Below are 13,608 nucleotides of genomic sequence, written 5' to 3' on the forward strand. Positions count from 1 at the left end.
ATATGATTCATGAAATGTGATCTATAAACCATATAGAATAAATTGGCTAATGGTCTATGTTCTTCTACTTCCTAGTACATGTGAGATGCCTTGTATTATGTTAGAGTATGATGTTATAGCGACTTCTACATGGTTTATTCTATGATTAAAGTACATTTAGCTACTGCCCTATATATGAATTGTTGATGAATAAGGTGTACTGATCAATGATAATCAAAGGGTGAGAAATTAGTAAGAAAGCTTATCTCTTCTACATTCTTTATAGTATTGTAGTTGATGTAACCTTGTATGGCATTGTGTGGTATGATCCACTTATGGTTGCAGTGTTTAATTTATTGTCAATCTATATATGTGTTGACCATGGCCATGAAGGTAAATTGATGAATATATGAGCATGTGCTTATGATGATACTATGTGAAGCTTATGCCTACTTTCCTATTCTAGTTCTGAGTGTGTAAGCATGTGTACATCCATGTTAGGATGAAGTATAGGTTCTGCCATTGATGAGTTAAAAATGGTTAAATAATCCCTTGTCTATGTACCACGATGTGAATGCATGAATAGCACAAGTTAGGTGTCTTAAGTGTAATATGAAGTTGACTTGTCTCTTATGCATAGTGTGTTGTGTTGTTCATGCTTGAAGGTATGATATGGTCAAAGAGGGTGGCTGCCTCAATATGTTTTAGACATCAATTATGTAATCATGTTGACCAATGTACACACACACTCACTCACATGCATATTACAAGTAGTATAGGTCAGGGTGTCTAACTGAAAGGTTGTTTTCATATCTACTACTATGCATGTAAAGTATATGTATGTGAAGTATGTTATGTATTCCTTACTAGGATGACTTCATAGGTGTACTAGTATGGGCAATGGTATGGGACTTTGCGTATGCATTGCACATGTGTATCTTGATCGGATAATTCTAGTTTTGGTTTCTACATGTATGAATATGTATGTATGAACTTGTGTGACTTAATGTGTTGTGTGAAAGGTTTGCTCACATATATGTATACACACACACATGTATGAAGATCTATTCAAGAGAAGGGCCTTTAATGGTGTATTCATGTGTTCCCTAAACTAGATAATGCTTTACAGATGCTATGTTCATGTGAATGGATTCTTCACATGATTTGGGTTGATGAACTTCCATCTATGACCTATGAGTTTAGAATATGAGGGGATAAATCTCCTAAACCTATGGTTTATAAAGTAAATGTTGACACTCAGTTTTGACCCTCCTTAGTAGTGATTAACTAGCGAGCTTCTCGAGTTTAAACAATTTAAAATAACCAATGTTTAAAAAAAATAAAAAAAAAAATAATAATAATAAATAAACATATGTATAACATATAGGTATATATATGTTAAATAAGGTTTGATGCTTTATATTATTTTAGCTAGCGTGTTTGTCTTGCATAATTTTCGTATAATTATTTTAAAATTTAGGAATATTCAAAATCGATGATAGTAATATTTTGTTTCATATGAATATTTTCTTATTTATTTTAGCTTATATTTTGAATCTTTAGTTTTTACTCGAGTTTATTATTTTATTTTTGTTAACCCTAAGAAGCTTGTTAGTTAATACTGATTCGTCTTATTTTTTTTTTAACAAAATAAAATCAAATAGGCCAATTTTAAGCTAATATGACTAAATTGGTAATGTTGTTAACTAAAATACCAAATTTGGGCCTCCCTTTTATTTTCCGCAGCCCAAATCCTTTGAATACCTAAAAACTTTTGCTAGCCCACTTCAAAATTTGACCCAATTTCCTTAGGGCCCACTCTTTTTTTTTTCAAGTCCAACTATTGTCATTTCCCTTTCAAATCCATTTCCCTCAACTAATCTGGGCCTTTTTTTTTTTTGCAATTCAGACCTTTTGCAGGCCCGAATTCCCCAGCCCGTTTTCTTATTTTCCAACCAAAAAATCGACCCAACCTTCACATTATCTACTCAATTACAATTCAATACCCAGATGACCCGACCCGACTACTGCTTCGTCCTCTTCCTCGCGTAGAATGAAACAATCCAGCAGCATAGCGCGTTTACTTCCCCTCTCCTTTATCCTCTCGTACGAAAATGGTACTCGAAGGCCCCAGGTGTCGAAATCTCCCCTTACCTCTCTTCCTTCCCCTCAATTGGACGTCCCAGATTTCTTTTTCCGTCGAGCGATTGTATAGGTCTGTACTATTGAGCCTCAACCTTATCCCTTTAGGGTTTTTGGATTTCAAAACGGGACATTGAATCACGATTTTACCCCAGCCCTTTTTGTGATTTCCTCCGCTCTCCATCCATGAAAAATTGCTATATATATTGCTATCTGCTCGCTGTCAAGAAAAATATTTTTTTTTGGCTTTTCAATTTTTTTCTTCCGACTAATACTCTTGGCTGGAACTTCCTGGCAAGAGATATTCATATACTGAGGGAGATTGGTCGAGCCACAAAAACAGAACACGTTAAGAAGCAGAGGGTTGTCCTTCAAGTCGTGGAAGTTCGTCTGCTCTTGCTCACCTCATCCTTAGTACGCTATCTGAAAAAGGTATCGTCTTCCCTATTCGATTTTCGTCACCTCTGTTGCTTCACTGTAGTGCTCTTCTCCTCTGATTGTCAATCTTTTTTTTTTAATTATTATTTTTTCTTTGTTCGATAGCCTAAAAATAATTTGTGAATGTTTTCGATTGATATTCTGGTTCGGTGTCTCGTTTGGATCAAACATCATTGAATCAGTTCACTTGTTACTTACATATGACCGATTTTGTATGTTTTATGATTATTCAAGCCTTTTGAATAGCGTGTTAGCCACAGAGATTTGTGCGTTTCGCTGTTGTTGTGTGTTCTGATCGCTTCCTTTGTCGACTTGATATACGCAAACTGTGGTCTTGTTATTTTCGTTTGAACATGATATCACCTTTGAATTTAGGATAGCGATTACAATAGTTTGATCCACTGCACTACTTTTCTTCCACTGATTTGGCTTTTCCTGTTATTATCTGTCCAAGAAAGTGTGTTTAAATCTCTTCCGTTTAGTCACCGTTAGCTTAACCATTTAGTATTTGCTGCCTAACCATGGTCTTCTCTTTGTGTTCTATAGTTTTCCATGCATGTTTGTGTTCATTTGCAGCATGTTTAGCTTGACAAATAGGCTCGATCCCTGCCAGTGTCTTCCTTTTGCTGTAAGGAACAGGTTTACTATAGTCTTCAAATTTCCTTTTGACATCAACACCATTAAATGCCATTCATATAACTAAGTTCAATCACTACATGCATTGCAGTGAAGTATTTTTTTTCTTCATCTTTTGGCTTTCCATGTGGTTGTTGATCATTTTTCTTAGGATATGATTTACCTTTTGCGATCTTGTTAATTTGCTCTTATTTGTTTGTTCAAGTATTCATGCGTATCACTTTTGGGTGGAAAATAGTGATCGTTAACTAGTATTATTCGTTAAGATTGCTTGTTTTTGCCTATCTTAAAAGTTATTCGTCGTTTAGTTTTATTAGTTGAAGTTGGCTGCACCTTTCTTTCAAGTTTTTTTTCTCAAATAATTCTTGTATGAGTTAAGATTTCCCCATTCATCCTATTCGATACGGATACTAATTCTCTCCTTTTGTCGTTTTGTTGTATGAACCCTTCGAGTCCATAATGGATTCTTCTCATTGCATCCCAAATCTGAGCCATAAAGACTCGAGTCTCTCCCGTGTTTGAGTCAGTCGAACTGCTGGTTTACGGAGCAGAAGAACCACAGCAGGGGCTGTAAAATGTATTTGCAAGTTTTGAGGAGGTTGTATACCAGTTGTATACATATTCTATACACCAATATACATGTCAAAACATCCATAGGTGGCCAAATTCTAAGTGCAGGTAAATAGAAGTAAAGATATACTGCTGGAAAAGAATTTTCAGCTTTCTAAAGTCGAAGAACAGGTTGATATACCAGTCGTATACACCGGTATACACAAATTATACAGCGATATATAGTAGTAAAAACAGTACAGACATAAAATACGTTGAAGTAGTCCAGAAAATACAGAAAAAACGCAAAATTCAAGTCAAAACGCGGATTTAGGAGTGCGAAATGCATCAATATACAGGGTGTATACATCTGATACACATTCGGTGTATATTTTGTCATTTGAAAGCAGCAGGAAGCCCAAAGGCTTAAAGGGAATAGCCCATCAGCAGAATTTTAATTAAATAGGCCCAAAAGCCACAATTTTTTTATGCAGGATTGAGTTGCTGTAAAAGGGGCCCAAGCCCACGTTCTTGAATAAATCTAGAATTAGGACAGGTGGGCCAAACCCCAATTTGATGAATTTGGGTAATTGACCCAAATTCAAATACTCTTTCCTCCTCCTCTTTTATTTATTATTTTTTGGATTGACTAACATTTTGATTGAATTTTATTAATTCCCAAGGATAACCATTTATTGTATACATATATATATATTTTTTATATATCTTATTATTTGATTTGTTCAACCGATTTTGTTAGCGTTTAATCCCCTCCCTTAGAATATTTCCTCTAGTTAATTACCTTCAAGGAGTAAATAATTAAATAATATAATGATGATAGCAAGTAAATAATTTTAAAAGTATAACTTTCTTTTACTTAGTTTTAAAATAAATTATTAAAGGTCATTTAGTCAAATCGCCTGTCAACCGCGAGTTAGCGGGCCTTACGAGGGCCTAACACATTCTCGGAATGTACACTTTAACTTCGAGCCTCTTTTCAAATAGATTTTCATCTGTTTTAAATCTTTTGAAATTTCATTATAAACTTTTTCTTGATTTTATCAAAAATCAAGTGGCGACTCTGTTAAACTGGAAAATCGATTTTTCTTAAATCATAAGATTTGACTCCGCTGGGGATTAATTAAGTTCTAACCAAAATGATTTGACTATTTGGACTAAATGTTATTATTAAATTGTTTTTATGTGATTAATTTGTTTAAATTATAAACTGGCATTGCATATCATGGCATATTTCCGATATATATGTATAGTATATTAAAAGACAGTTTGCGGAACCACAACCAGACTTTTTTATACTCACCCTCTTTTGAAATTAGCGACAATTTATTGGTTCATTAGGCGTCCAATGGTTGTCGCGAGATTCAGCCCAAATTGTCCATTTAGGTTACCGGTCCTTTCAAAAGCCACTCCTAGTCAACTAGCGTTGAGCTCCCGGATTTAGGAGCATTTGAACTAAGATGACCCAACGCCTAAGGCGTGTTGGGCCCATTAGAAGCCCACCTTGTGTCTACTTGGCCCAAATTGCCAAAAAAAGACAATCATGCTTACGTGTTAATTGAAGGATGTATATGCATTTTGAAAAACAATTTATTGTCTACGGGGCGGGGGGTTGACTAATTTTTGTTTGCTATTTTTTTTAGGATGAATCCAACGTACAAGCCTTTGAAAACAAGAATGGTTACTATCCCTGATCCTTTCCTCAAAGTATGGTGGAGGTTCATGAACAACGACGATAAAATGATCGTTGAGAAACACATAGGTTACCTTCCGTCGCTGCTAGAAATGAATGTGTGGCCTGGCCTAATTGGAACGATGGTGAAATTATAGGATAGTGAGAACATGGTTTCTCGGTTCGGGGAAGTAGAGGTGATGCCAACTATAGAAGAAATCCTTATCAGCTATGAAAGTGTCGCCATGTGAAAACAAAAGGAAACGACATCCAGATACAGATCTCCTAAATCCCATAATATGGGATTTCGCAAAATTAGAGAAAAGTTGTCATTGGTTAAAGCCGAGTGGATGGACAAACTCCCTGGCCCAAATATACCATTCAGAAAACTATATTATCGATTTGGGCGTGCAAGGGCTTATGAGAAATATAAAGACGAGTTCGTTTCAAAAGAAAAATGAAAAGATACGTATCCCCTCGCATTTGCGATATGTTTGCTCGGGACGATGGTTTTCCCTCAAGGGCCAAAATACACTATTCATCCTAGTGTATTTATGGTCACTCATGCCATTTTCTATGGAGTGGATTACAAAACATTAACAAAATACTACACTTTAGCGCCTACGATTCTGGCCGACATCTACACGGCTATAGACAAGTGTTAGAGCGGAGAACACTTTTTTCAAGGGTGTAATCTGATACTACAGTGGTGGATGATGCGACATTTAATCAAGACTCATAATCCAAAAGAACAAGATCCCTTAAGACGGTCAGACGAGCTACATAGTCATGATTGGTGGTTGTATCACAATCGTTGCAACAAGACTGGAGGAGAGAGTTTCTGGTATCCGAGACTTCGAGGGCTGAGAGAAGAAGACGTTCAATGGTCAATAGATAGTTTGGTGGTAACTAAGAATATGGTGGTTCGAACAGAAAAGGTCCCTTATTTGATATTTGCTGGGTTAAGAGGGACTAGACCATATGCTCACGGTCGAGTTTTGAGAAAACTAGGAGGGAAACAAGAGTTTCCCCTGATCGCAGATATGAGGAAATTTGCAACTGACCACGAGAATGGATGAATTGCATTTGTTGAAGACATGCGTAGGATGTGGAGATCTCGAAGAGTGTTGGGTGAACCTGTACCAAACAGGTTTAGCCCAGAATGTTCGACGGAGTACAAAGAATGGTTGAAAAAGAGTCTCGCTGGAACTATTGAACCTGGTCCAAACGTTCCTTACATTATTGCCGATGTTGGAGCCAAACATCAAGTCCGACTTCACCGCCTTCAAGAGAATTTTGATAGGAATGAATTAGAGCATCAATGTCGTCACTCAAAAGACGCCAAAGTCATAGCTCGATTGAAACAAGAACTACAAAAAGCCAGACAGTGCATGGCAGAGTTAGATGATAGCATGGAACAACAGATTCAGTCGATAGAGGGGTTCAGATATCAAGAAGGAGCTCGATTGGCGAGAGATCATCTCTGGGCAAACATATATGCTATGTGGGAAGAGGTCAACATCGCCAAGAGGACAAGACTTGGTGAAAGATCAGAGGAGGCTTGAGTTTTATTTACCATCCCCTGCGTGGGACTGCTTTATTTGTACTTTGTTTTGTAATTTTATTTTCAGAACTACTTCCTTGTTTTATATTTATCAGACATTTCGGATGCTATTAATGAAGTATTTTGGGAATGATAAATCGGGTTTAAAAAGCATATACATCCTTCAATTCGTTAGGTCCACCCTTGGCATAAAAGGGTCACAAGCATGTTTAGGACGCGATATGTGTGTTTAACTGCTTATGTGTTACGTTGCTTTGAATGAGGATACCGTAAATCCACTCCTGTCCAAAATTTCTAAAAGAATATACAGAAGCCACTGTTACAAAATGTCCGACCAAAATTTTAGAGTCTCAAGTTTCTCACTCAAAAGACACCTCCTATACCACAAATCCTAAAACACTGTTCTACCGTCTCAGGAAAGATAAAATTACTGTTATGGACAAGTGTAAGAACATCCACATGGAACTCACTGAAAAAGAACTACAGAGAAAGATCAAACGGATCAATCGAGAAATTCAAGAAGCCAAGGAAGAAGGGCTCAGAGTCGACATAGCCACCGCAATTTACAAAGCTGAAGTAGTGACGTTGGATGAGGATCTGGCATCACAGATGAAAAGAAAGAAAGATATTGAGATGGAGACAGAGAGCTTGAGAGAGAAGTTGGACACACTTCGGTTGAAAGTGCAAGAAATAGAAGCGAGAGAGGCAAGGATAGATTCGGAGACCGCCGCTCTGTTAGCTAAAAGTGTGTTACTTGACAGGGAACTGACAGTCCATAGCAACCTGACGGGCGAAAAATACCCTTCTATGAGCAAGGAGCAGCCAATAGTGGTCCCAATAACGCTCACCCTGAAGTGACTAACGCGTCATGTCATTTCATCTTTTTTTTTTAAAAAGCTCAGTTGTTGCCTTTCTATTTCCTTGTAATCGTAATGAACGAATGAATGAAATTGTTTTATCTTGTACTCGAACTACGTTGGGCCTGAATTCTCCTTGTGAGATACGTAGGCAGCCTCTCAAGGCCTGGCCCCTATCTTTAAAAATTTTTCATTTCCCCCTCCATGTTACGAGAAGATTTGAAGACCGGATCAACAGACATCGAAAAGCAGCCGCAAGAAGACCGTAGCTCAACGTGATTTAGCCTTCCCGAGACAGTTTCAAAAATAAAACAAGCAAACTCCTGCTTGTTAAAAATATGTTTCCGTCCTCACTCGTGGGTTGAAGATATCCTCAAACAAAGCAAATTATGTGTTTATCTGCTCTCTGTTGCGATATTATGCATTTTGTACTCTGAATTTGCACTGACAAATTCTGCCTTTGAGTTGCTTTCCTTCTCAAGTACTTCGAAACTGATCTATGTCAATCGAAAGCTGGCAGATCATCCTTATTTCACCAGATCAAAAGGTCCCGCAGATTCCTTCCCTAGACAAAGCTAAGACAGAGGAAAGGCAGTTATGGGGGATAACAATGAAGAAGTGAGTCTTACTGATGTTGTGGTGGCCCAACCCACAGTAGCAGAACAGAATGAGTTGATTATGCAGCTGATGCAACAGATTGCAGCAATGAGAGTGGAAATGCAACAGAGACAGGATCTGCCTCCACCTGGATTTGCTTCTAATGCTGCTGACGGAAGGCCTCCAATCTACTTCCCTTCCTCAAATATGGATCCAACTCAGAATCAGCCATCTACACCTGTTCATAATCCGACGGTTATAGATGTAACTACCCAAAATCCCCAATATGCTTTTGCATCCTACCAAACTCCATCACCTCTTCAAAACAACCATCCTCAAATACCACCCCATCCTCAAAATACTCACCATCAAACCGCTCCACCGCCACAAAATCAAAACCAAAACCAAAACCAAAATGCTTTCAATACCCAAACACCTCAACACTATTTAAATCAGAACACCAATCCTCAGGCCTACCCACAGAATTACCAAACTGCCCAAAACGCTCAAAGTCCCTCTGTAGCTCCACCCCTCCCAAAGAGAGCCACTTTTCAAGTTCCCGTCCCTGCCGAGCATGATGTGCACGGTTCCGAGTTTGACCATTATGAAGAACAAGAAAAGGAATGGAGGGCAAAGGAGGATGCAAAGGTCGATATAAAAGAAGAAATCAAAAAGGCATGAAAGAGCTACAGTGCATCCCCGACATCGCTGGACTCAATTACGAGGACTTGTGTATCCACCCTGATTTGGACATTCCAGAAGGGTTCAAGATTCCAAAGTTTGACACCTTTGGAGGAGTGGGCAACCCCATGGCTCATTTGAGAGCCTATTGTGACCAACTCGTGGGAGTTGGCAGGGATGGAGCTTTGTTGATGCGGCTTTTCAGCCGAAGCCTGTGTGGGGAGGCCCTCGAATGGTTTACCTCACATGAAACCAGGCAATGGCCCAGTTGGAATGCATTGGCCAAAGATTTCATCGACCGATTTGTCTACAACGTCGAAATAGTTCCCAATCAGTATTCTCTAGACCAGATGAAGCAAAAGTAAATTGAAAGCTATAGGGAGTTCGCCTATAGGTGGAGGAAAGAAGCGGCAAGGGTAAGGCCGCCCATGACCGAAAAAGAAATCGTTGAAGTGTTTGTGCGGGTGCAAGAGCCGTAATTCTATGATAGAATCATGTTGCTCGTTGGAGCAAAGTTTGCCGAGATAGTCAAGATTGGTGAGACTATCGAAGACGGTTTGAAATCGGGGAAGATAGCCCGTGTAGCCGCATCACCTGGATCTTCAGGTTTGCTGAAGAAGAAAAGAGAAGAAGTTGCTGTTGTATCGTATGGGGGAAGGAAAATCCCCAGAAGCTCTTCGTATTCCCAAGGTCGTTCCAAGACTTCCCCAAAGTCCAACCAAGCTTACTACACTCAATCCAGTCATCCCAATAACCATAATACTACCCCCATTTACCCAATCACCCAAGCTCCACTTTACCAAAGTCCACCCCCAAATCTCCAAAATCTTTCTCCCATGTACCCAAATTACCCTCCACCTTATCAAATCCCATATCCCTACCAGAGTATTGCTCCCAACTGTGCTAATGTACAGTCGAGCTACTGAGAACCCCCTCCTATTTATCAAGTCCAAGCTCCACTATACAAAAATCCCCTCTCGAATTACCAAGCCCCACCGCAAAATTACCAAACAAATCCATATCCTAGAATCCAAGCTCCCCGTCCAAATACCAGAAATTATTAACAGGTGCCTACCCCTCAACAAGGCAGTTATGACCCTCCCCGAGCCAGATTTGAGAAGAGGCCTTCAAGGAACTTTGCTGCACTCATTGAAAGCCGGACTAAACTGTATGAGAGACTGGCCGCAGCTAGATACATCTACCCTATGGGGCCCGAACCCGTGGATGTCAATTCAAAGTTCTACAAACCCGATCAGAGATGTGCTTATCATTCCAACAGTGTTGGACATGATACGGATGATTGTATCAACCTTAAGCACGAAATTCAGTATCTGATTGATCAAGAGGTAGTATCTCTCCAATCGGCGGCGCCAAATGTCAACACAAACCCGTTGCTGAATCATGGAGATGGCAATGTCAATATGATCGATACCAATGAAGACTGGTGTGGAACGAAGATGATTACTCCCATCGTTCACGATGATTTGGAAAAGGCTGTCGCTTCTTTAAGCGTCAAAGAAAAGAGAGAGTTTGTTATTTTGACACCTATGAAGGTTGTTGCCTTGGTGCCGTCTGAAACTCTCGTCAATCCTAAGTTTGTCATTGAAACTGTTGCTGTTCAAGGCATGACCAGGTCTGGAAGGTGTTACACTCCTGACGAGCTTGCTCTCGGAGGATAGAAGAAGGACCTGGCTAAGAGGACGATAAGCGAAGGAGAAGCGGAAGAATTCTGGAGAAGGATGCAACCCAAGGATTATTCCATTGTCAAACATTTGGATTAGACTCCAGCTCAGATATCCATATGGGCCCTGCTGATGAGCCTTCAATCCCACAGGAAGGCCCTAATGAAATCTCTCAATGATACATACTTACCCGCATGTACAAGTAGTGATAACCTGGCTTCCATGATTCATCAGGTTATTTGAGGGCACCAAATCAGCTTTTGTGACGATGAGCTGCCTGTCGAAGGAAGATCACATAACAAGGCGCTGCACATCACTGTGATATGCCGTGAAAAGGTTGTTAACCGCGTCTTAGTAGATGACGGATCCGGTCTGAATATCTGCCCGTTCTCGACATTGAGTCAGCTAAGGTTTGACCTCGGGAAACTGGAGCAAAACCAGGTCAACGTGAGAGCCTTTGATGGGGTTCAAAGAGACACGTTGGGGGCAGTGAATTTGACCATTCAAATGGGCCCCGCAGAGTTCAATGCACAATTTCAAGTATTGGATATAGATACCAGTTACAACCTTCTTCTGGGAAGGCCGTTCCTCCATATGGCTGGAGCCGTCCCCTCTACTCTCCATCAAATGATGAAGCTTGTGTGGAAGAATGAAGAGTTGGTTATTCATGGCGAGGGGAGTCACCTTTGCAGGCAGGTGCCGATCATTGATGAGATTTTGTGAGGTACAAACTTTTATACGGTGGAGCTGGTGAATGGCACCGATGATGACTTGGCCCCATAGACCCCCATGCCTGCCGTATACAAGATGATAGCCACTGTGATGCTGCAGAACAGTTTTGAGCCAGGGTTTGGATTGGGAAGAGATTCCCAAGAAATTATTGAGCCTGTTCCGGTCCTCGTCAAGGGATCAAGATATGGTTTGGGGTACATCCCCACAGATGATGACATGAAGGTGAAGAAGAAAAATGATCAAGCTTTGCCTAAGCCGATCCCGCATCTGTATCAATCCTTTCCGATCCGAGAGTATGCCGAACGTGAAGACTTTGGGGAAGGAATCTGTGACCTCTTCGTGGAGATCGATGCTGTTGTCGAGGAGGAGATTGAGCTAGCTGCTATTCGCGATGCTGAACCAGGGGAGGTGCTGCAGAACTGGACCTCCACGCTGATCCTGATACCTTTAACACTTCGGTAGAAAGGCGTCATTTCATGCACATTAAAATCGGTGGTATTCCGGAAGAGGCCCAAGACCCACCATTTTGCATTTTCTCAACCGTCCAAATTTTTGAATTTTCATTGTGATGTTCAAAAAGGAAATATGGCCCCATGCCATGGCCAAAGTTCGCATTGTTTCTAAATGAAAAAACCTATTTGTTTTAACTTTATTTATTTAATCATTTGTTATGCCTTGCACTTCTAATTTTGTCTGTTTATGATTACAGTAACATAAGTTACAAACCTGCCAATGTCAAGTCATGCCACGAGCTAAATGAACAAAATGAGGTATGTGACGACGAGGCTGACGATCATGAAGAAGAAAGTGAGGAACCAGATTATATCGCCGAGGAATTCCGGCAGTTCGAGAATCAGCATAAACCAAATCTAGAGGAAACGAAAATGGTGAATTTGGGAGATTCAGAATGTGTAAAAGAGGTTAAGATCAGCACCCACCTAAATGAAGCTCAAGAAGAGGGCCTAGTTCATTTGCTTGCTAGATATAGTGATGTGTTTGTTTTGGAAGTCGGTGACATGCAAGGGTTGAGTACCGATGTCGTATCTCATAAGCTGCTGATTAACCCAGGGTTCGAATGGGTGAAGCAAAAAACTCGAAAATTCAAGCCTGAACTGAGTTTGAAGATTAAGGAAGAGATCACCAAGCAAATAGAGTCCCGATTGGTGGAAGTGACACAATATCCAACCTGGCTGGCCAACGTTGTTCCAATTGCCAAGAAAGACCAGAAAATTAGGATTTGTGTTGACTATAGAGATCTCAACAAAGCTATCCCGAAGGATAATTTTCCGTTGCTGAATATTCATATTTTGATTGACAACTGTGCTAGGAATGAGATGCACTCGTTTGTGGACTGTTACGCAGGCTATCACCAAATTCTGATGGATGAGAAAGACGCGGAAAAAAAGGCTTTCATTACACCTTTGGGTGTATATCACTACAGGGTGTATACATCCGATACACATTCGGTGTATATTTTGTCATTTCAAAGCAACATGAAGCCCAAAGGCTTAAAGGGAATAGCCCATCAGCAGAATTTTAATTAAATAGGCCCAAAAGCCACAATTTTTTTATGTAGGATTGAGTTGCTGAAAAAGGGGCCCAAGCCCACGTTCTTGAATAAATTTAGAATTAGGACAGGTGGGCAAAACCCCAATTTGATGAATTTGGGTAATTGACCCAAATTCAAATACTCTTTCCTCCTCCTCTTTTATTTATTATTTTTTGGATTGACTAACATTTTGATTGAATTTTATTAATACCCAAGGATAGACATTTATTGTATATATATATATATATATATTTTATATATCTTATTATTTGATTTGTTCAACCGATTTTGTTAGCGTTTAATCCCGTCCCTTAGAATATTTCCTTTAGTTAATTACCTTCAAGGAGTAAATAATTAAATAAAATAATGATGATAACAAGTAAATAATTTTAAAAGTATAAATTTCTTTTACTTAGTTTTAAAATAAATTATTAAAGGTCATTTAGTCAAATCGCCGGTCAACCACGAGTTAGCGGGCATTCCGAGGGCCTAACACTTCTCGGAATGTACAT

The sequence above is a fragment of the Solanum pennellii genome, chromosome 6, assembly GCF_001406875.1.
Source record: "Solanum pennellii chromosome 6, SPENNV200".
NCBI classification, from domain to species: Eukaryota; Viridiplantae; Streptophyta; class Magnoliopsida; order Solanales; family Solanaceae; genus Solanum; species Solanum pennellii.